This window comes from Gracilinanus agilis, chromosome 2 (assembly GCF_016433145.1).
Source record: "Gracilinanus agilis isolate LMUSP501 chromosome 2, AgileGrace, whole genome shotgun sequence".
NCBI lineage: Eukaryota > Metazoa > Chordata > Mammalia > Didelphimorphia > Didelphidae > Gracilinanus > Gracilinanus agilis.
Genome location: NC_058131.1, coordinates 130,597,960 through 130,619,912, shown reverse-complemented (window position 1 = coordinate 130,619,912; position 21,953 = coordinate 130,597,960).

The following is a 21,953-nucleotide window of genomic DNA, read 5'->3' as shown; positions in this document are numbered from 1 at the left end:
GAAGGAAGGAAGGAAGGAAGGAAGGAAGGAAGGAAGGAAGGAAGGAAGGAAGGAAGGAAGGAAGGAAGGAAGGAAAAGAAAAGAGAAAGAGAGAGATTTTCTAAGGCAGGGGATAATTTTTCCCGAGTATATAATTTTTCAAAAGTTCAGTCCTAGAAATTATTTCCTAATTTAACCAAAAACAGGGCAGATATCACCATTCTTCAGTCCTCTGTTTCTTTGGTAGGAATATGTGGTAGATCAATGAAGGTATCAATCCTCAGATATATCCATTTGTAAGACTGGATTTGGATAGCATAGCCTCCTACTCCAAGCAGGGATTTGAAGGAGAAATATAAAAAGCCTAATAGGTCTTTGGGATTGGTGCAGTCAGGCAGTGCTATGGTATGGTGTTCTGGCCTTCTGCTTTGGCAAAGTAAACTCAAAATCACTTAGAGCCTTAATACCTTGATGCCAATAAGGCTGGGCCATGGCAAAACAACACTGGGCAAGCCTGGAAAAAGGTGGAGGAAATGATGCATGTGACTGGAAAGGGTGGAATTTTTTTGTTGGCCCAGAAAACAGAGCCTTGGTCTTCTGGGAGAGTTAATGGTTCCAAAAGCAAATGCAACAATAAACATGGAAATGGGAGGCAAAGACCAGGACTAATGAACCTGGATTTCCTGTGGATTACACCCAAGAAAGGGTAAAAACAGCCAAGAAACAATTCATGTAGGCTTCAGCTATCCAGAAGAAACAATCCTCATGAGGTCAATCTGTGACATCACAGAGAGACTAAAAGATTAGCAGAGTAACTGAGTAAATAAAGAAATACAAATTGGTTCCATTACCACAAAGAACCAGAGAGTAACTGCATGAGAGACCTGGAAAAGACTTGCACAGTTTTGAATGATCAGAGACCAAGGCCACAAATTATTTTCAAAATTTTATAATAAACTGTAAACTTTAAGGAAGAAAGCTGAATTGGGGAGGGTGGGGGTGAGTAACAATCCAAGTAAAGGAAAGCACAAAGATCATGAACCATAGGGGCTATTTAAAAATAAGTGCCCATTTCTGAGAAATATGTAACCCTTGTGTTAGAGAATCTATTCTGGCATAAAGTACATGGAGGGCACTCTCTTCTCTGATTCATTTTTCCTTCTCTGATAATCTGAAAATACCAATATTGGACCTTTCTCTGGTACTGAGGCACAGTCACCACTTCCCCTTATAAGTACACACTTTCATAAGGCTAAAAGCATACCTTTATTTATAGATTAGAAGAGACTAGACCCATATCATGGCATCTAAAAAATAGCATTATCAATGTATAAACAACCCTCTCAACTAGATGTGGAATTCAATTACTTGATATATGATCCTAGGCAAAAATCCAGCAAGGGGCACCCAGTGATTGTTCATCCATATTGACATTTCCCTGACATGGTATATTGATTTCCCTGTAGTTTTGGTGTCAGTAGATGATGTCTATCAGTCCTTCTTTTCATTAGTCCCCTTCATCATCCCATTCAACATTTCTCTGTTGACATGTCTTATAGTTCTCGATTTTCAGAGAAAAAGGCAATTATTTGCAATTAAAAAGAATTAACTTTCAATCATCTAGACATAGTTGGGGGGGGGGGGCAGGAATGCACCACAGAAACCATTCCTGTACTCATTAAATGTTTTTCCAGATAAAAATGAAACTCCATGTTGGAAGGTCTCTATTTAATAAAATGAAAAAATTCCAAAGTTACAAACGTTTTCGCCTCTATCCAATCCAATGTCTATCCAAAAAGTAATCTCTATTATAACATGCTTGACAAGAATCAATCCATACCTGGCTTGGAAGCTTCCAATGAGAGTTGACTCACTGGCTAGCTGCTACATAACCAAAACCTTTGCAAAGTCATGCTACCTAATTGACAAATCTACTGTCTCACAAGGTAGCACTTTTTGGCTACTTTTAACATTTTTTTAAAAAGGTGATTATTGTTATTCTTATTGGTTTTGCTTATTTTCCCCTGATATAAAACTGATTATAATCACTTATTTTCCATTTCCATTTGTCCCTGATTTTATCCTCTGCAGATAAAGAGAACAAGATTAATTTGTCTTCCACATGACAGTCCTTTATATACTTAAAGGCAGCTATTTTCTTTTTACAGGTTAAACATCTCCATTTCCTTCAGCCAATTCTCATGTGGCATAGACCCAAGGACTTTACCCTTCTGGTCATCCCACTCTGTATAGTTTCTAGCTTCTTGAACTATGATGCTCAAAACCAAATGCACTATTCCCTACAACTGTTCTCTGGGTTTAAACAGTTAACCAGTTTTTCACCCATTGAATTTTTCTATTCTCTAATACACAACTCTCTACTTTTTCCATAAGAATAATGAGCTACCATCTCCAGAGAAAAAACTGATAAATAGGAATAAGTAAGACATAGTTTTATATGCATATATATATACATATATATATATATATATTTTGGTCAAATGATACCTTCTCTAATGGGGGAAGGAGAAGAAGTAGGGAGTTAACTGGGCATTTCAATGTAACAAACCAAAAAATTTAAATTAAAAAATAAAAGAATAATGAGGTGCTTTATTCTTTAGGTTTTTTATGGTTAACCTGACATCAAATTAAAGTGGGCATTATCATGTCAGGAGAACAGGGGGAAAATATTATAACTGTAATTGCATATCATTATTATGTATTAAAATATATAATACATTCAAATTGTACTTTTTAAAAGTGGTCCTTTTTATCTGTGATTATTTCTGTCTCTTTTGTTCTCTTCTGTATATCTTTAAAAGGATGACTCATTGATGTTTTTTAATTCCTTTATTACTTTTTGCCTACTCTACCTGCCTTTCATATATCACCACCACCCCATGGAGGAAAAATAGCAAAGATAATCCATTTTGACAAATATTCATAGTCAAGTACAGGGGTCGGCAATGTATGGCTCTTTCTGCAGGAGCCATAAAGTGAATTTTTTTTCAGGCACTGTTACAGGAGCGTGCACTGTTATAGGAGCACACACTGTGAGCACTGTATGGCTCTCACGAAATTGCATTTTAAAAAATGTGGCGTTTATGGCTCTCATGGCCAAAAAGGTTGCCGACCCCTGGTCAAGTAAAGAAATTCCCACAATAAGTATAACGAAAAATATATGTCCTATTCAATATTTTTAGTTAGGTTACTTCTCTGTCAAGAGATGAGTAGCATGTTGGTTCTCTAAATGGTTCTCATTGGTTCTCTAAATCGTGCTTTATCATTTCAAGAGTTCTCAACTCTAAGGGTTTTATAATATTGTTATTGTATAAGTTATTCTTTTGGTTCTACTCACTTCCCTCTCCATTTCAAGAAGCAATTTTTTTCTGGTTTTGTTTATCTTCTTTTCTCCAGTATTGGCATAAAACAAAACAGAACTCAAAACTGGGTTTTTTTTGGTTCTTTATTGCCTGCCTCTACTCATTCTAAGTCCTATAATTATTCAAAATTCTGCAAGTATTTTGCCATGTTTTTGTGTTCAACTCCCTTGTTTCCATTATTTAAACATTGCTTTGGTTAATGAATTTTTTAAAAATTCTGCAGGAACATGTAGATGTGAATTTTATATAGGTTTCGGTGTGTATGTACTTATGTAATATGTGGATACAAGCATACATATATGTATGCATATCTATAGCTACATCAATACTTTTCCTTATTTACTGTAAAAAATATCCTAGTAGCTCCTAGTAGTACGACACTTTGTACCAATGCCTTGTAGTTTATTTGTGTGTGCTTGTGTTTATTTTGTGTGAGATTTCATCAGTCTGGACAATTGTCACTATGCATTTCTATCTATACATATTGCCAGCTACACTGTAATTTATAATTGGAGAGAACTGCCCAAGGCTGAGTGGTCTTTCTGTGATCACATTGTTGGGATTTCAACTATAGGACTAAAACCTGGTTCTTTCTGACTACAAGGCTAGCCATCTACCCACCATAGGATACTGCCTTTCCATGTACTTAATGAAGATGGAAATATTTATGTGTGTGTGTGTATATATATATATGTACATTTACAAATATTTACAAATAAATATATACACATAGAGAGAGATTTGTACATATATGCAAACATGCATGTGTGTATTTATACATTTTATATGTATATCTGTAAGTTTATGTATGTGTGTATGTATATCTTGGTCACATATATTGGTCCCATGGTATCCTCTCTAGGGAGGGAGAGGGAAAGAGGGAGAGAGAATAAAAAAAACACATTAGGACTTCAATGTAACAAAAAAATGTTTTAATAATTTTTAAAAGATTGAAAGATGGAGGAGGTTTAGACAAATAAAGAAAAGACATGTTTGTTATGCTAATAGGTCAAAAGTTATAATGTCACAGAATTTAAGAGATGGAAGAAATCTTAAAGCATATTTAGTTCAAACCTTTCATTTTGCAGATAACAAAAAGTAGTAATAATGGATTATGTAGTACTTCGGAATTTACAGAGCACTTTCCCACAAAAACCCTGTGATTTGTCTGGTGTAAATAGTGATGTCGTCATTTTATAGATTAGGAGACTGGGGCCTATGGGGGAAAAGTGATTTTTAAAGGTCAGACATATAGTGTATACTAGAGACAGAACTCAGCCATAGGTCTTCTATCTCATCGTCCAGTGATCTTTCAATTTAGGAATATCCTAGGCACTAACACTAGGTAGCTCATATAAGTATTAATATACTGTTTTAACTAAATTTGATATCAGCCAGATAATGACCCGTTTGGGCCAGATGGTATCCCTTAAATTCAGGCTTCAAAGATTTATTAAGAATTGGTAAGCCAATTTATAGAAAATAAAAGCTGGCCTGAGCTTGCTCATTCCCTAAATATGAACCATTTGGGGGTGATCCCAAGGAGTTAGGGAAAGAGCAAGGAGTGGAAAGCATATGTTTCTGGGCCTCTCATTCTCAGCTAAACTTTAATATGAAAGACTATTATTTCCAGAGTATGTTTCCATCTAGAATCAAGAAATTTTGTCCATTATACATTTCTAATCAAATCTTTTTCCTTCGTTGTTCATCAGCCTGTGAAGAAACTAGAAAGTGACAAACTATCTTGTGGTATTAAAGTCAATATAGCAATATAGCAGATCTGAACTATAGCAGAAACAGCTGCCCTTTATATAGCATTTCAAAGTTTGCAAAATTTTTGACATAGTCACCTTTGAACCTCAAAATAGTCCTAAGATAGGTACTGCAGTTGTTGTTTTATAATAGAAGAGGAAAGTGCCTCCTCCAAGGTGATACAACTTCTAAGTGCCATGAGTTGTGTTGTATCAGTGTATTATATAGTTAGGGCCAGTATTTAGAGGCTCAAGAAAACCAGACAGTTTGGCGTTACCTAGAGCCAAGGGAATGACTAACATTGAATTTGGAAAGAAAAATGATTGGACGGCTCCAAGGAAGTTGCTGTAGAAGCAAAAGATATCTAGAATTAGAAATATCAAGAGTATAATTTAGTCTTTGGTGAGTCCTACTAGTCTGTGAGGTCTTTCACAGAACATAACATTAGATGTGGTCCTGACTGCCTATGATTAAAACTGAAAGATAGACAGCCTAATCACAGAAACAAAGATGAAGAAAGTTCCTGGCTTCAGTGAGGGGACAAATGCTAATACTCTCACTTAAATTCGCCCTTCTCTAACCTTTGCAACTTCCTTTTCAATTTACTACACCCTTATCATAAACCCCTGTTCATAAGAGCATTTTAACAGTATAATTTTATGTATATATACATAATAAGAATAACATATATAACAACATGTATCAAAATACATTTTTGCTACCATGTTAATGTATGTTGTATCCCTAAGAGATTTTTTTAAATGGGAAAGGTTCTGTTTTTACAAAAAATATTTATAGCTATGCTTTTTGTGGTGGCAAAAAATTAGAAAATGAGGAGCTGTCTCTTAACTGGGGAATGACTAAACAAATTGTGGTATACAATGTTGATGGAATACTATTTTGCTACAAGAAATGATGAATCAATGGATTTCTATAAGAACTGGAAAAACCATCTAAAACCATCAGCAAATAACATCTGCAATGGAGACAAGTTAAAAGCCTACCCAATAGGATCAGGAGTGAAGCAAGGGTACCCATTATCAACTCTATTATTTAATATTGTACTAGAAGCACTAGTGGTAGCAATTAGAGAAGAAAAAGAAATTGAAGTGATTAAAGTAGGCAGTGAGGATACTAAACTATCACTTTTTGAAGATAACATGATGGCATACCTAGAAAATCCAAGAAATTCAACTAAAAGGCTAGTGGAAATAATTAACAATTTTAGCAAAGTTGCAGGATACAAAATAAAACCACATAAATCATCAACATGTCTATATATTTCCAACAAATCTCAGCAGCAGGCGTTAGAAAGAAAAATTCCATTTAAAATCACTCTAGACAATATAAAATATTTAGGAATCTATCTACCAAGAAACATGGGATTATATGATCGCAACTACAAAACATTTGTCACACAATTAAAACTAAATTGAAAAAAAAACTAAATTGAAATAATTGGAAAAACATTAGTTGCTCATGGGTAGGATGGATTAATATGATAAAAATTACAATCCTATTCAAATTAATCTACTTATTCTGTGCCATACCTATCAAACTACCAAAAAACTTTTTTATTCAATTAGAAAAAATTATAACAAAGTTCATCTGGAAGAACAAAAGATCAAGAATATCAAGGGAAATAATGAAAAAAAAATGTGAAGAAAGGAGGCCTAGCAGTAACCAAATCTTAAACTATACTATAAAACAGTGATCATCAAAAAATATGGTACTGGTTAAGAGACAGAAGGGTGGATTAATGGTATAGACTTGGGTTAAATGACCTCAGTAAGCTAGTGTTCAATAAATACAAAGATACCAGCTTTTGGGACAAGAACTCACTATTTGACAAAAACTGCTGGGAAAATTGGAAAACAGTATGGGGAAAATCAGGTCTAGATCAATATCTCACACCCTATACCAAGATAAATTCAAAATGGGTTAATGACTTAACTATAAAAGAGTAAAATCATAAATAAATTAGGTGAATATACACTAGTATATCTGCCAGATCTGTGGGAAAGGAAGGAATTTAAGACCAAGCAAGAGATAGAGAACATTACAAAATATAATATGAATGACTTTGGTTACATCAAAATAAAAGGTTTTATACAAACAAAACCAATGTAACCAAAATTAGAAGGACAACAATAAACTGGGGAGAATATTTATAACAAAACTCTCTATCAAAAGTTTAATATCCCAAATATATATGGAACTAAGTCAAATTTACAAAATATCAAGCCATTCCCAAATTGACAAATGGTCAAGAGATATGAAAAGGCAGTTCTCAGATAAAGAAATCAAAACTATCTTTTTTTATTTGATTTACTTTTATTTTTTATGAATTTTTTATTTTTAGAAAAATTTTCCATGGTTACATGATTCATATTGTTACTTTCCCCTTCACCCATTCAAACTCTCCTCCCCCCATAGCTAACTCATATTTTCACTGGTTTTAACATGTGTCATCAATCAAGACTTATTTACATATTATTGATAGTTACATTTATGTGGTCCTTTCAGGTCCAAATCCCCAATCATGTCCTCATCAACCCGTGTGTTCAAGCAGTTGTTTTTCTTCTGTGTTTCCTCTCCTGTAGTTCTTTCTCTGTATGTGGGTATCGTTCCTGGGTCATTGCATTGCTGCTAGTACAGATGTCCATTACATTTGATTTTACCACAGTGTATCAGTCTCTGTGTACAACATTCTTCTGGCTCTGCTCCTTTCACTCTGCATCAATTCCTGGAGGTCTTTCCAGTTCACATGGAATTCCTCCAGTTTATTATTCCTTATTGCACAATAGTATTCCATCACCAACATATACCACAATTTGTTCAGCCATTCCCCAATGGAAGGGCATACCCTCATTTTCCAGGTTTTTGCCACCACAAATAGCACAGCTATAAATACTTTTGTACAAGTCTGTTCATCTATGATCTCTTTGGGGTACAAACCCAGCAGTGGTATGGCTGGATCAAAGAGCAGGCATTCTTTTATTGCTCTTTGGGCATAATTCCAAATTGCCATCTAGAATGGTTGGATCAGTTCACAACTCCACCAGCAGGGCATTATTGTCCCAATTTTGCCAGCATTCATTACTCTCCCCTTCTTTCATTTTAGCCAATCTGCTAGGTGTGAGGTGATACCTCAGAGTTGTTTTGATTTGCATTTCTTTAATTATTAAGATTTAGAACACTTTCTCATGTGCTTGTTGATAGTTTTGAGTTCTTTATCTGAAAATTGCCTAGTCATGTCCCTTGCCCACTTATCAATTGGGGAATGGCTTGATTTTTTATACAATTGATTTAGTTCCTTGTATATTTGAGTAATAAGACCTCTGTCAGAGTTTTTTGTTATAAAGATTTTTTCCCAGTTTGTTGTTTCCCTTCTGATTTTGGTTGCATTGTTTTTGTTTGTACAAAAACTTTTTAATTTAATATAATCAAAATTATTTATTTTAAATTTTGTAATTTTTTCTAACTATTGCTTGGTTTTAAAATCTTTTCTTTCTCAGAGATCTGACAAGTATACTATTCTGTGTTCACTTAATTTATTTACAGTTTCCTTCTGTATATTCGAGTCATACACCCATTCTGAATTTATCTTGGTGTAGAGTGTGAGATGTGGATCTAAACACAAATAACTAATCTCTCCCATATTGTTTTCCAATTTTTCCAGAAGTTTTTGTCAAATAGTGGATTTTTGTCCCAAAAGTTGGGCTCTTTGGGTTTATAATTATTTATTATTAGTTTAATATTTAAAATTGAAGAAATCAAAACTATAAATAATCACATGAAAAAGTCTTCTCAATCCCTCTTGATTAGAGAAATGCAAATTAAAACAACTCTAAGGTGCCACCTTATACCTAGCAGACTGGCCAAAATGGCAGCAAAGGAAAGTGATAAATGTTGGAGGGGATGTGGCAAAATTGGGATGCTAATATACTGCTGGTGGAGTTGTGAATTAATTCAACCATTCTGGTGAGCAATTTTTAATTATTGCCAAAAGGCTTTAAAAGAATGCCTGCCCTTTGATCCATCCATACCACTGCTGGGTTCGTAATACCAAGAGATAGGAAAAATACTTGTACAAAAATATTTATAGCCTCTCTTTTTTTGGTGGCAAAATGGAAAATGAAGGGGTGTCCCTCAAATGGGGAATGGCTGAACAAATTGTTGTATTTGATGGTGATGGAATACTATACTGCTGAAAGGAAAAATGAACTTCAAGAATTCCATGTGAACTGGAAAGACCTCCAGGAATTGATACTGAGTGAAAGGACCAATACCAGCAGAATATTGTACACAGAGACTGATACATCATGGCACAATTGAATGTAATGGACTTCTTTACTTGCAGCAATGCAGTGACCCAGGACAATCCAGAGGGACTTATGAGAAAGAATGCTATCTACATTCAGAGGAAGAACTGTGGGAAGAGAAATGCAGAAGAAAAAAATATTATTGATCATATGATTCGATGGGGATATGATTGGGATTTTGATATTAAAAGATCACTCTATGGCAAATATGAATAACATGGAAATAGGTTTTAAGCAACGATACATGTATAACCCAGTGCAACTGCTTGTCAGCTTCAGGAGGGGGTAGGAAAGAAAGGGGAGAAATCATGAATCATGGGAAAATAATCTAAATAAATAATTTTATTTTTTATAAATGAACTGGAAAGACTTACACAAACTGATGCATAGTGAAATAACTGGTACCAGGAGAACATTATACACAGTGACTAAAACATTGTGGGATGATCAAATGTAACTGGCTTTGCTACTAAAAAGCAATGCAATGATTCAAGACAATTCTGAGGGACTTATAAGAAAGAATGCTAGCCACATTCAGAGGAAGAACTGTGGGAATAGAAACACAGAAGAAAACATATAATTTATCCTTTGCTTACATGGGTATATGATTCGAGGTTTGGGTTTTAAAAGATTACTTTATTACAAAAATGAATAATATTGAAATAGGTTTTGAGTCATAATATATGTATAACCCAGTGAAATTCCTTATCAACTCTGGGAGGAAGGAGAGAAGAGGGGAGGGAGAAAACAAGAATCATGGAATCATAGAAAATTTTAAAAATTAAATTAAATTAAAAAGGATATGTGTGTATGAGTGTATATGTATTTTTGGTACTAAATAAGTTTATATTTAATATATATTTAAGTGAGTATGTGTCTTTTTGTAAATGTATATTTAGGTAGAGAGAGAACTACTAAAGTATATATATATATAAAGTGAGATTTAAAATATACATATTGTTACATTATTAAAATGTGATAAATACATTTGAAATATAGCAGGAAATTACATTTTTGTGTTATCATCAAACTTTAAAAACAAAACAGAAAAGACTGCACCAGGATAATGATTACATTTCATATGCTACAAGCCCCAACTCTGAAAGCATTTCATGAAGAATCAAAGTAGCTGAAATTAATCAATTTAAAATTAGGCTTAAAAATATTCTATAGAGTAGCTTTAGGATCATTATTATGGAATACTGGCATCTCTTTCACTGTTAAAGATGAATTATTTTGTGTCTTGGAAACTTTCAAGTAAAGTATCAATTAACCTCAAGTTTAAAACAAAATTATTTAGATATCATTTTGCTACAGGTAAATATAGATATGAGAGCTACCAAAATATACACTTGCTCAGAAGACACAGGACCAGGCCCTTGAATTGGATTAGCAAACTCAACAGCTTTGTGTGGGCTATGATATTTGCCTCAAATTCTCATCATTACACTAATGGACCAGTAAGCAAAGGTGTAATCCTTTTTATCAAGAAGAGAAGAGCTAGCATATACAAGATATATTAGAATTCATAGTCAGTGACTAATAAATGTTTGTTGAACAAAGGAATGAGCCATCAATTATCAACTTGGACCTTAAAGGAATAAAGGAATCAGTAAAAGTCAGTAAAATGAAAACATGGTATGGTTGCTGATGGAGGATAGGAGGAGGGCATAAAACTTATAAGGGTAATGAGGTAGACAGCTAAGAAAGAGGGCACATGAAGATGCAGAATACAAATTATATCTTCACTATTTTGTCTAGGGTCTTCCTTGTCATAGCTAGCTAATCTCTGCTGAGATTCTCTTTTTTATTAATCTATGAATATGTCCAGGTTGATAGATCTATCTAAGTATATATATATATATATTTATATTTATATTTATATATAAGCTTTGTCAGACATGGGAACATTCTTCAATACACATCAATCCAAGGGCCTAATACTGTTACATGCAGATTGAATTCAATTCAACAAACATTTGTTGAGCGATTGCTTTGGTGAAGAAGGGAAGCTAGGTGGCACAGTGGGTAGAGTATTGGGCCAGAAGTCAAGATTTACTTTCCCAAGTTCAAATCTAGCCTCAGACACTAGCTGTGTGATCTTGGACAAGTCACTTAATCTTGTTTGCCTTGGTTTCTTCATCTGTAAAATGAGCTGGAGAAGGATATGACAAAGCACTCCAGTATGTTTGCCAATAAAGCCCCAAATGGGATCACTAAGAATGGGACACAGTTGAAATGACTGAACAACAACTTGGTTATGAGACTACAATAGAAAATAGGAATGCTTGGTGCCTTATTCTTTTTTCCTCAAATAATCATATCTGTGATCTCAAGGATATGGGAATTCTCTCCAGTAAGAAAGATCAAAATCTAGTGCCAGTGACTAGGTATTCCATTTAACTATGTAACATCAATTAGACTTTACAAAGGGATATTTGCTTCTAAGATATAGCAAGAACAGAAGTTCAAAATTTTCCCTTTACCACTACCAGGTAATATTCTTCTCTAAACCACATTAATCTCTGGAATAAATAGGCTCAGCTTTAGTACAATTCCTACATTGCCTTTGTCTCACTGAATAATTTAGGGCTAAATATGGCATCACTATGAGATAAGTCCTCATCTGAACTGTTACTGAACTTGGTGTTGAAGGCTGTTTCTCAATTCTTGGGGTACTGGTGTTGGGGTAGCTGCACAAACTGGAATGGCTAAATCCCATTAATGGGTAGCCTGCTTTCTTAACATTTCAAAATTTACAAGGTCAAAGTTGCTTTTCATGGCTATTTATGTTGGTCTTAGAAGGAAAGGACCCAAGGTCTTACCCCTTACATGAAAGCCTCTCAGTGGATATCATCTGCCAAGGAATCCAACCAAGAGAGAGCATGACTAAGGCATTTTTGAAGGTATCTTCAGTTTTGGTTCTACACTTTTAGTCAGTCCATGAGGTTTCTATTCATCCACCACATGCTTAGATATCAAAATGCCTATGTACTCTCTGAAATCTCTCAAAGCACTTCCAAAACAGGTCATCAGAACTCTCCAGGGAATAGGCTCCCCCATCTTTTACAAGGGAAGTTACATCATCAGGGCCCATAGATGCATTCTGCTCATGCTCATAAGGAATGTCCTTATTGACCAATACCTCCTTTATACTTGTATCCTCCGTTCTCAACTTGGGGCTTAGCACATAATAAGTAAATGTTTTTCTCTGCTTTAGGTGGGGTGGGGGGATGCATTCAGATGTCAGTGGTTACTAACACAAAGACATGGAGGCAGGAGTTGAAGTAGAATGTATGGCCCACTTTGACCAGAATGGCAAAGATATGGAGGAAAATAATCTGAAATAAGCCTGGAAAAGTAGATGGGAGCCATGTTATAAAGGACTTTTGCTGATGGTAAGTCTTATCTGAGAAGTTAAGAAAAAAGTTTATGAAAGAACAACCTTATCATCATCTTGATCATAAAACTTATTTTTCTTTGAATCTCCCACAGGGCCTCTGACATTATCTTCACACTAGTAACTTGATGAATGTTTGTTAACTGATAAATGTGTTGGAGGAGGAAAGGAAATTGATGGCGAGATACAGAAAGCCAGTGGATTCTCTGAAAAATGCAGTGAGGTAATTAGAAAAGAAACAGAAACATGTTTGATTAGAATGAAGAAAAATATATGTCTCACATGAGCAAGGGGCTCTCCTCTGAAGGCCTTCTGAGTCAGTTCTTAAGGGGTTACTAAGACCACAAAGGAAACAAAAAGGAATTGCCATGATCTGAGAAATCCCATAATGCTCCATGTTGTCAACTGGCTACCTTCTTGGATGTCCCCTCTTCTGGTTATTAGATATACTGAAAAGAAAACAAAGGCAAAAATAATGTGAGGAAGAGTGGGATATCAATTAAAGAAACACAGAGGAGATAGGTCAAGTCCTGTAGCAACATTATATATGTGATTAAGCTGGAAGTATCTTAGCATCATAGAATTAAAAGGGGAAGGAACCTTTAAGATTATCTATTTTTTTTTTGCACATAAAGGTTTTTTTTTAATGTTTTAAGGATAGAGTTACATTGTAATTATAAAAATTACTTACAGAATTAAGTAACATTTAAAGTGCTTATCCTTCTAAATGCAGAGAGCAGGGAACTGACTACATTATTCAAAATAAAATGAAATTTAAAAATGAAACCAAGTTCTGAAGATGAAGTCATTTACCTAATTTTAAATGTAAACACGAAGACCTTTGAACTATACACATGAAGAACTATCAAAACTATGCTGCTGATGTAAAGTAAAGAAAAAATCACAACAAGGAACCATAAACTGCTTTAATCATAATTGCTTTCCCCAAAGTAATTTAAATTATTTTTGCCTTAAGAGAACCTTTATTTTTAAGGAAGAGTCAGTAGAAAGTCATTACTGTTTATCTTTATTCCAGTGGCTCCTAATGTTTTGTTCTATGGACACTTTTAGAAGAAACAAAGAAAGAAACAAAGAAACAAAGAAAGGAAGAAAGGAAGAAAGAAAGATAGGTAAAGAAAGAAAGAGTATTGAGAGCCTCGTGATGATTTAATATAGTACTCATAACATTCTAATAAATGTATTCATTTAGTATTTACCATAACTACAATGATAACTTATTGAAAAACCTCCAAATTATAATCTACTTTCTGTAATTTCAGTTAAAAGATGTAAAATTCTATTCTGCCTATGATCATAAAAATCTAAATATAACACTTTAAACCTTTAATTATAAAATAATTATAACAATTTTATATGGGATATTCTATAAGCAATAAAAGAGGTGATCCAGTAGGACCTTATATTCATACTGTTATCTGTATGACTTTATAGTCAATGTTTTTATTTTACTAATTTTGTTGAATACAAATAATATTTTAATGAAATAAGCCTGAACTTGGAAGGTATTTAAGAATTTAATAATTATATAATTTTGATGTTAGACTTTTTCATTTTTATCTGAACAACATTTCTAATATTTAGCTCTATGCCAGACAATATTAAATTTGGTTCTGCATCAAGTTTTATTCATACATTTTGATTAAAGCAAGAATAAAACGAAAATGCTCGTTCACACAGATGATGAAGCCAAGGCCCAGAAAGGTAAAAATAACTTGCCTGTGATCAAATAGTACTTTTTACTGATTTTGAGTTCAATTAAACTGATTCTAAATCACATCTCTTAATAGAGCACAAAACAAAAGGTTACTGTTAAAGAATAAATGAAAAATTGCAAGATACTCAGAACTAAATACTCTAAGGCCATACTCATAGTAGTCTGGGGAAGAATGCATAGGGATGTAAGGCAATGTGGAATGTTATCAAAAACCCTTAATTAGAAGTCAGGAGAATTGCAATCCTAATTCAGCCATTAACTAGTTGGGTAATCTTGGGTAAGTCTCTTCAGTTGGTTGGTCCTCAGTTTCATCATATGTAAAATAAGAGGGTTTGGCAAAGCAATTACTAAGAACTCTTCCAACCCTAACAGTCTGTCTTATGTATATAGCTCTCTCTTGTTCCAGAATTGTATGTTACATGGCTAAAGTTTTCTTTATTTCATGAGTATTTTAAAGGAATTATACTACATAAATAATGTTTTAATCATCAAAGTTCTATTTCTGATATTCATTCCTTTGTCTAGAGAAGAGTCTTTGATGTTTCAGGATATTTTTTTTCTTCTTGTTCAGTCATATCTGACTCTACATGACTCCATGGACTTTTGTCCATGGGGTTTTTCGGGCAAAGTTATTGGAATTGTTTGTCATTTCCTTCTCTATTGTATTCTTATTTTATAGATGGGGAACTGGAACAAATGGAGGGTAAGTGACTTGCCCAGGGTCACCTAGCTATTAAATGTCCTAGGCTGTATTTGAACCTAGCTCTCCTTGACCCCAGGTCCACTGTTCTATCCATTGAACCACCTAGCTGTCCTACATAGGTGTTTTAGTTTTAGGTATCATCTAATGGAATTTCTACTCTCCAGTCATTCTTAGAATTACAATATTTAGAATTAGAAGGGAACTAATCCAACCACCTGATTATCAGAGTCATAAAAAGATTTAATAGATTAAAACATTAGACCAAATCTAATAAGACAAAAATTAATATGTATAAATTTAATGTCTTAAATTTAGACTAAAAAAAAACTACTTCATAAGTAAAAGACCTGGGTTCAAGTCCCACTTCCAACACATATTAATTTTGTGATCCTGGGCCAATTACTTAACTTCTCAAAACTATAGGAAACTATGTGGCTATTAACTACAGAGCACATTCCAATATGTATTGGTAAAGGAAATTTCCCACCCAGAAGTTTCAAACTTTGGAGTGCCATAGTTTAGGAAAGACATTGGTTAACTAAAGGATATCCTAGAAGTTGGTAAAAAAGCCTTGAGTATCTGAAGATCTACTCAAAAAACAGAAAATGCTATCCCAGAGAAGACTCAGAAGGGCCAGGATAGCTGTCTTTAAAGGGCTAACTCGAGAAAAAAAGGGTTAGACTTATTCTACTTGACTTTGAAGAAAGCTTCCGAGAGTAATGAGTGGAGAAAACTGACAAAAATTTAGAAATGAAAGAAAATTTCATTTCAAAGTAGAATGAGTAGCCTAAGAAGATAGCACTTTATGCTTCACAGATCTTCAAACAGTAACTGAATCATCCCCTTACTGAGTATGTTACAATGGAAATTTATATTCAGGCATGTGTTGGTTGAGTTGATCTTTTAGGATCTTTTGCATGCTAACTTTTTAAAGTTATCAGTATATATACTTTTTTTAAATAACAGATTTCCACATGAGTTTTCCAAAATTATATGATCCATATTCTCTCCCTCTCTTATTCCCTTTCCCCTCCTGGACCTGACAAGCAATTCAATCTGGTCTATATATGTATTATATGATAACTTTATTAAAGCCCTTTAAGCTTCACTTTGAACTTCACATAGATTAACTCCTTTAGTTATAATAATATCTCTAAGTGGTAGGATATGAATATATTTTCTCTATTTTACAAATAAGAGACTGAAAATAAAAAAGGTTAAGTAACATGCCCAAGTCACATACAGAATGGAAATACTATTGGTCTTATCCCTTTGGTTCTATGCCCAAAGGACTGATGTTTCATTTCATGTGAGGAATTTTACCTGTAAAATGGTGGGAGTACTATTTTAAGTTATACAATGGATATCTCTCAAAGTATCACACACCCTCCATCACACTTTGCCTAGGCCTGCCATAATTACTTCATGCTATGACATATGACATCATGGTGTTCTCAGACTTGGGGGTGTATCTAATGAGTCTGAGCTGGAAGGGTCCCAGCGGAATGTAGCACACCAAAGACATAGTGTTCTTTTACATTCCAATATGACATTAGTGCAGGAAACAAAGGGCTCTTCATGATCCAGAGGTTGGCCTGTAAAGTTTTACTGAATCAGTAGGTGGCAATGGGAGAGAAGGGAGTTTATCATGATAAGAAACTTTCAGAGCACAGAACACATTATGTTATGCCCACCTTTACTGTGATATTACTCCAAATAATAAATAAAGGTGGTTATTAAAGTAGCGTTTCATATGTTCAAAGAATATGGGAACCTTGATCACCTATGTCATAAAACTGTGTTATCATTAAATAATGTTTGAGTGAGAACACTCTGTTATTTGAGTAATAGTCCTTTTTGATGGGGTCCAAGGAAGAATGACTTACCTTAAATCCCGTACTAGACTTGATACTGGCAAACAAAATTCTAATGTATTATATAAACTTTTAAGAAATAAATTATACTGAAAAAGGATAGTAAGATGAATCACCACTATTAGCTTGATTTGTAAAGGGAGAGGTGGGGTTGAGTATTAATAAGGAATTGCCAGACCTCAGTTTTCCAAAGCTTAGAAGATAGGTTTTAAAGTTGAATGGGGTTTTAGACACCAGCTATCTATTCCAGGGGTTCTTAAGTTGAGGTTTGTGAACCTGAGTTTAAAATAATTTTTCTATTAATGATATTTTAATGTAGTTGTTTTCCTCTGGATTCTAATGTACTTTGTTTTATGTGTTTTAAAACATTTTTTTTCTGAGAAAGGGTCTTAAACTTTCACAGTACTACTAAAAAGATTAGGAACCCTTCATCTAGTCTTGTAATTCTTCAATTTTTGGGTCTCAGGACCCCTTTATACTCTCAAAAATTACTGAGGATGCCAAAGAGCTTTGGTTTATATAGTTTGGATTCATTGATATTATTATATTAGAAATTAAAATGCACTAGTATTATGAAAATAGTTTTGACTTACTGACTCCCTAAAAGGTTTTATTTAACTATGGGAACCAGTAATCTACTTTAATCCTATGAAGAAGCTAAGAGATATGAAATGTATTATCCAAGATCATTTAGACGACAAGTAGTAGCAACTGAGTTTAAAAGTACACCAAAATGTCCTGAAGCAAATAACCTGTCTGGTTGTCATCTTTGTCATCATTGTCATCCTTATTGTCATGGTCATCATCATCATCATCACTGTTGTTGTCATCATCATCATCCACTTTTAATGTAGTACAATGTATATTATAGTATAAATATATATTATAGTATAAGGTATAAATATTATATAATATTATACAATAATAATATACAATATAAAATATTATAGTATAAAGTATAATAACCAGGTAGTATAATGGAAAGAGTGCTGGACTTGCAGTCAGAAGCTGTAGATTCAAGGCTTACCTACAGCTATTTACAAACTACCCAGCAGTGAGCAAATCTCTTCTGTTCTCTGACACTATTCATTCATAATGCTATCACTACTTATCTCAGAGGTAAAGTTGCTGTGAAAACCTGCTTCATAAGCTCAAAAGAGATATATAAATATGATTTCATATAATTATGATGTTTAGAAAAAATGTGCTACCTTTTTGAATAGTAAAGCGTATCTGACTTCCTCCAGGTCTTAACTAAAGCCCAACATCTGCAAGAATCCCTTTCCAGTCCTCCTAGCACCTTTCCTATGAGATTTTCTCCAATTTATCTCATATATATATACATATGTGTACATAGAATCTCATTTGTGCATAATTATTTGTATGTCATCTCCCCAGTCTGACTGGGCACTCCTGGATAGTAGAGACTTTATTTTTCTTTTCTTTATATCCCCAGAGCTTAGTATTGTGCCTGGCACCAACGTAGTTGGCACTTAATCAGTACTTATTGACTTGAGAGAGACACTGTAGACAAATTAGAAAAGACCAGGAGAGAGAGCCAAAATGAAAGGGAAGAATTTGAAAGTGAATTTAAACAAAAGTATGAACGAGAAAAGATTCTGTTGACTGAAGAAAATAAAAAAACTTTCAAATGATCTTGATAAGCTTACTACTATGGTTGAGAGACTAAGCATAAACAGCGGACAGCTAAAAGAAGAGATGAGAGATCTAGCAGACAAAAAGGAATCAGTTGCACATTGGGAAGCCCAAATCACAGAAATTATCCAATGGGTGAGTGATGAAAAGGATGCACAAGGGTATCTTCAGGCATTGGCCTCTAAAATGACAGAGGAAATTGGAGGCATTGAAAAATTCCAGCCTTGGTACAAGAGCAACAGACATGCCTTGGAAGATGCGCCATTTTGCAAACTGATTATGTCAGCTCGATTGGAATTACAGTCAGCTCTGGATGCATAAATCAAAGCCAAATAGGCCATCCAAGAAGAACTTAATAAAGTCAAAGCACTGAACATCTCATCAGAATGCAAACTGCAAGAGTCAGAGAAGAGGAACTTGGAACTGCCATCAGAAATTGAAAAGCTGAAAGAGGAAACTGAGGAACTTAAATCTGAAAAGGGTATGGAAGCTGGTGTCCATATAAATCAGGTCTCATTGCATCACTGTGGATAAACTTTACCATATTTCTAAGAGGCTGCTTCCAGACATATGTAAGAAATGCTGACTTTAACAGAGCCATGTTTCTGGATCCATTTTAATAGTAGGAATAAATATAATTTTGCATCAAAAAAAATTCAAATTTCAAATTTGTAGATTAGAAGATGCAGTATTTTTCTTTAATAGATATTTTGAAATTTTAAACATAGGGTGATATCATACAGGCAAAGTCCCATCTTTGCCATTATTTTTCTTTATGAGTGAGATCTTCATGCCTCAGTTTACTTAGCTGACAAGTAGGATTTTTGGATAGCATTTGATTTACTTAACAAGTGAGGAGCATTAGAGGAAAATCATTTGCAAAATTATAAAGGTCAGGAAGTTTTCCAGAAACCATCGATATCCTCAAATGTGGAAAGACTGCTGGATTTGGAGGCAGTCCCAGTTTGCCATTTTACTTATAAAACACTGAGCAAATCACAGTCTCTCAGGCTATAGTTTCTCCATCTGTGTTATGAAGGAGTTGGAATACATGACCTCTGAGGTCCCTTCTAGCTTAAAATCTGTCATCTTATGAAATGTCCCATGTGCCTAACTGGCCATGGCACAAGTTTGAGATAGCTATTTATAATATATTTAACCTCTTGATGTTTTCAGAACTTGTTCATCCATTTGGATATAGAAAATAGCAGGAGGCAGTTAAGGGGCTATGGATATCTTAAGCCCAGATACTAATAAATATCTGACACTAATTGATAACCAAGTAGGTAATCATTTTTTCATAGCCTTTATAAACTCAGACTTGGTCAATAATCTTTTACTAGAGAGAACCTATTTTGTAACATTGTCTAATCTAGACCATTGAAGTTCAGACAATTCACTCTCTTGCTCCAATCTATAATCCTACTAAACAATGATAGCACTAATAATTGAAAAACAAAAATTGAGCTTAAAACTTCTATATTTCAATCATGAATTCTAGTTTTCTTTCTCCCCTTTCATTATTAATTATGCTCAGAATGGCTAAACAGGTTATGTCATATGGTTTTGATGAAAAACTACTGAACCATAAGAAATTATGAGTAGGCTAATTTTGGAAAAGCATGGAAAGACCTGCATGAAATTATGAAGAGTGAAATGAACAGGATCAAGAGAACATTATATCCAGCAACAGAAATTTGAAGAATGACTCACGTATATCTACCTCTAGAGAAAGAACTGGTAATTAAAAATATATGACACAATTTTATATATACAAATATCTTTTTGTTAAGTGATGCCTTCTGTAGTACTAAGAGAGGACAAAGGAAGGGAATTAACTAGATATTTTGATGTTGCAAGCAAACAAATAAATAAATTTAAATTTAAAAGAATTCTCATTAAAAATGACAATTAGAATAACTATTGACCTTTCTGTAGGTGTCTAACATGTGCAAATGCACCTTATATGCATTATCCCACTTAACCCTTACAACTACCCAGTGAAGCAAATATTATGGGTATTATTAATGCCCCCAATTTACAGATAAGAAAATAGGTTGAAAGAGGTTAAATAATCTGTTCATGGTCACACTGGTTATAAATGTCTGAGCTAAGATTTGAACCCAGGGTTTCCTGAAAAGGCCTTTCCGCCTCAGAACCATTGTTATTACTCAGATTTGGATATATTCCATATTAAATCATGGACCTCAAAACATAAATATGTATCTTGTAAATATGTGATATGTCTAAGTCATCAGACAAATCATGCCTCTTCCAAGACTAGTAAAGTCATTCTGACTCAGCACCCAGCACTCTACCTATACTAAGGGATATGTCAGAGCAGGCTTGAATCAATTTATAACAAGTGTTCATATTTTCAATTTGGAAATCAACAAATATGACAAATAAGTGTTTAATATATTGTTGTGTTGATTTCCGGACTCAAGAAAGTAGTGGGGCAAATGTTAATAATGCAGATTAAAGTGAAAAGTATGCCTTGTGTACTTTTTTTAGGGAGTCAGTCAAACCAAGAAAATTTCTTGTTTTATTTCTAGATATCCTCTGATGGAAGCATCACCCAAGAGAAAACTAACCAAACAACAGAAGAAGATGGGTCCTTGGTCATCCACACACTGGAAATCAAAACTCAAAAATTCTCAATTTGTGATATGTGATGATGATTAGTGTATTATGTCCTACATCATCTTTGTAGGCACCATTATTTCCAAATAACATTATGCTTTCCTTGTTTTTCCCCAGCTCATGTCTGATTCCAAGCACTCAATGCATTTTTTAAATGAAAGTGTTTTCTGCCCTCCAAAATTTGTTTCTAAAAGTTTTTCTCCTGACTAACTTGAGTTTTTAAACAAAAAGATGTCTCTGGAATCACTATGGTCTGAATTAGGACTATTTGAACAGAGAAACATCTCTAAACATTTTTCATTTAGATCCAGCATTAATATTTTGCTTTTATCAGATATCAACTTGGAGATAAACCTTTTAGAAGTCTGTCCATTGCTTACAACATCTCCAGGACACTTTTAAACAATTCACCTTTATCTGATCCAGTACAGATTGTCAGAAGATGGGGGCCAGCTGGAGACCAAATTAGAGTAATTAAGAAGCAAAAAGTCAAAGTACTTTGC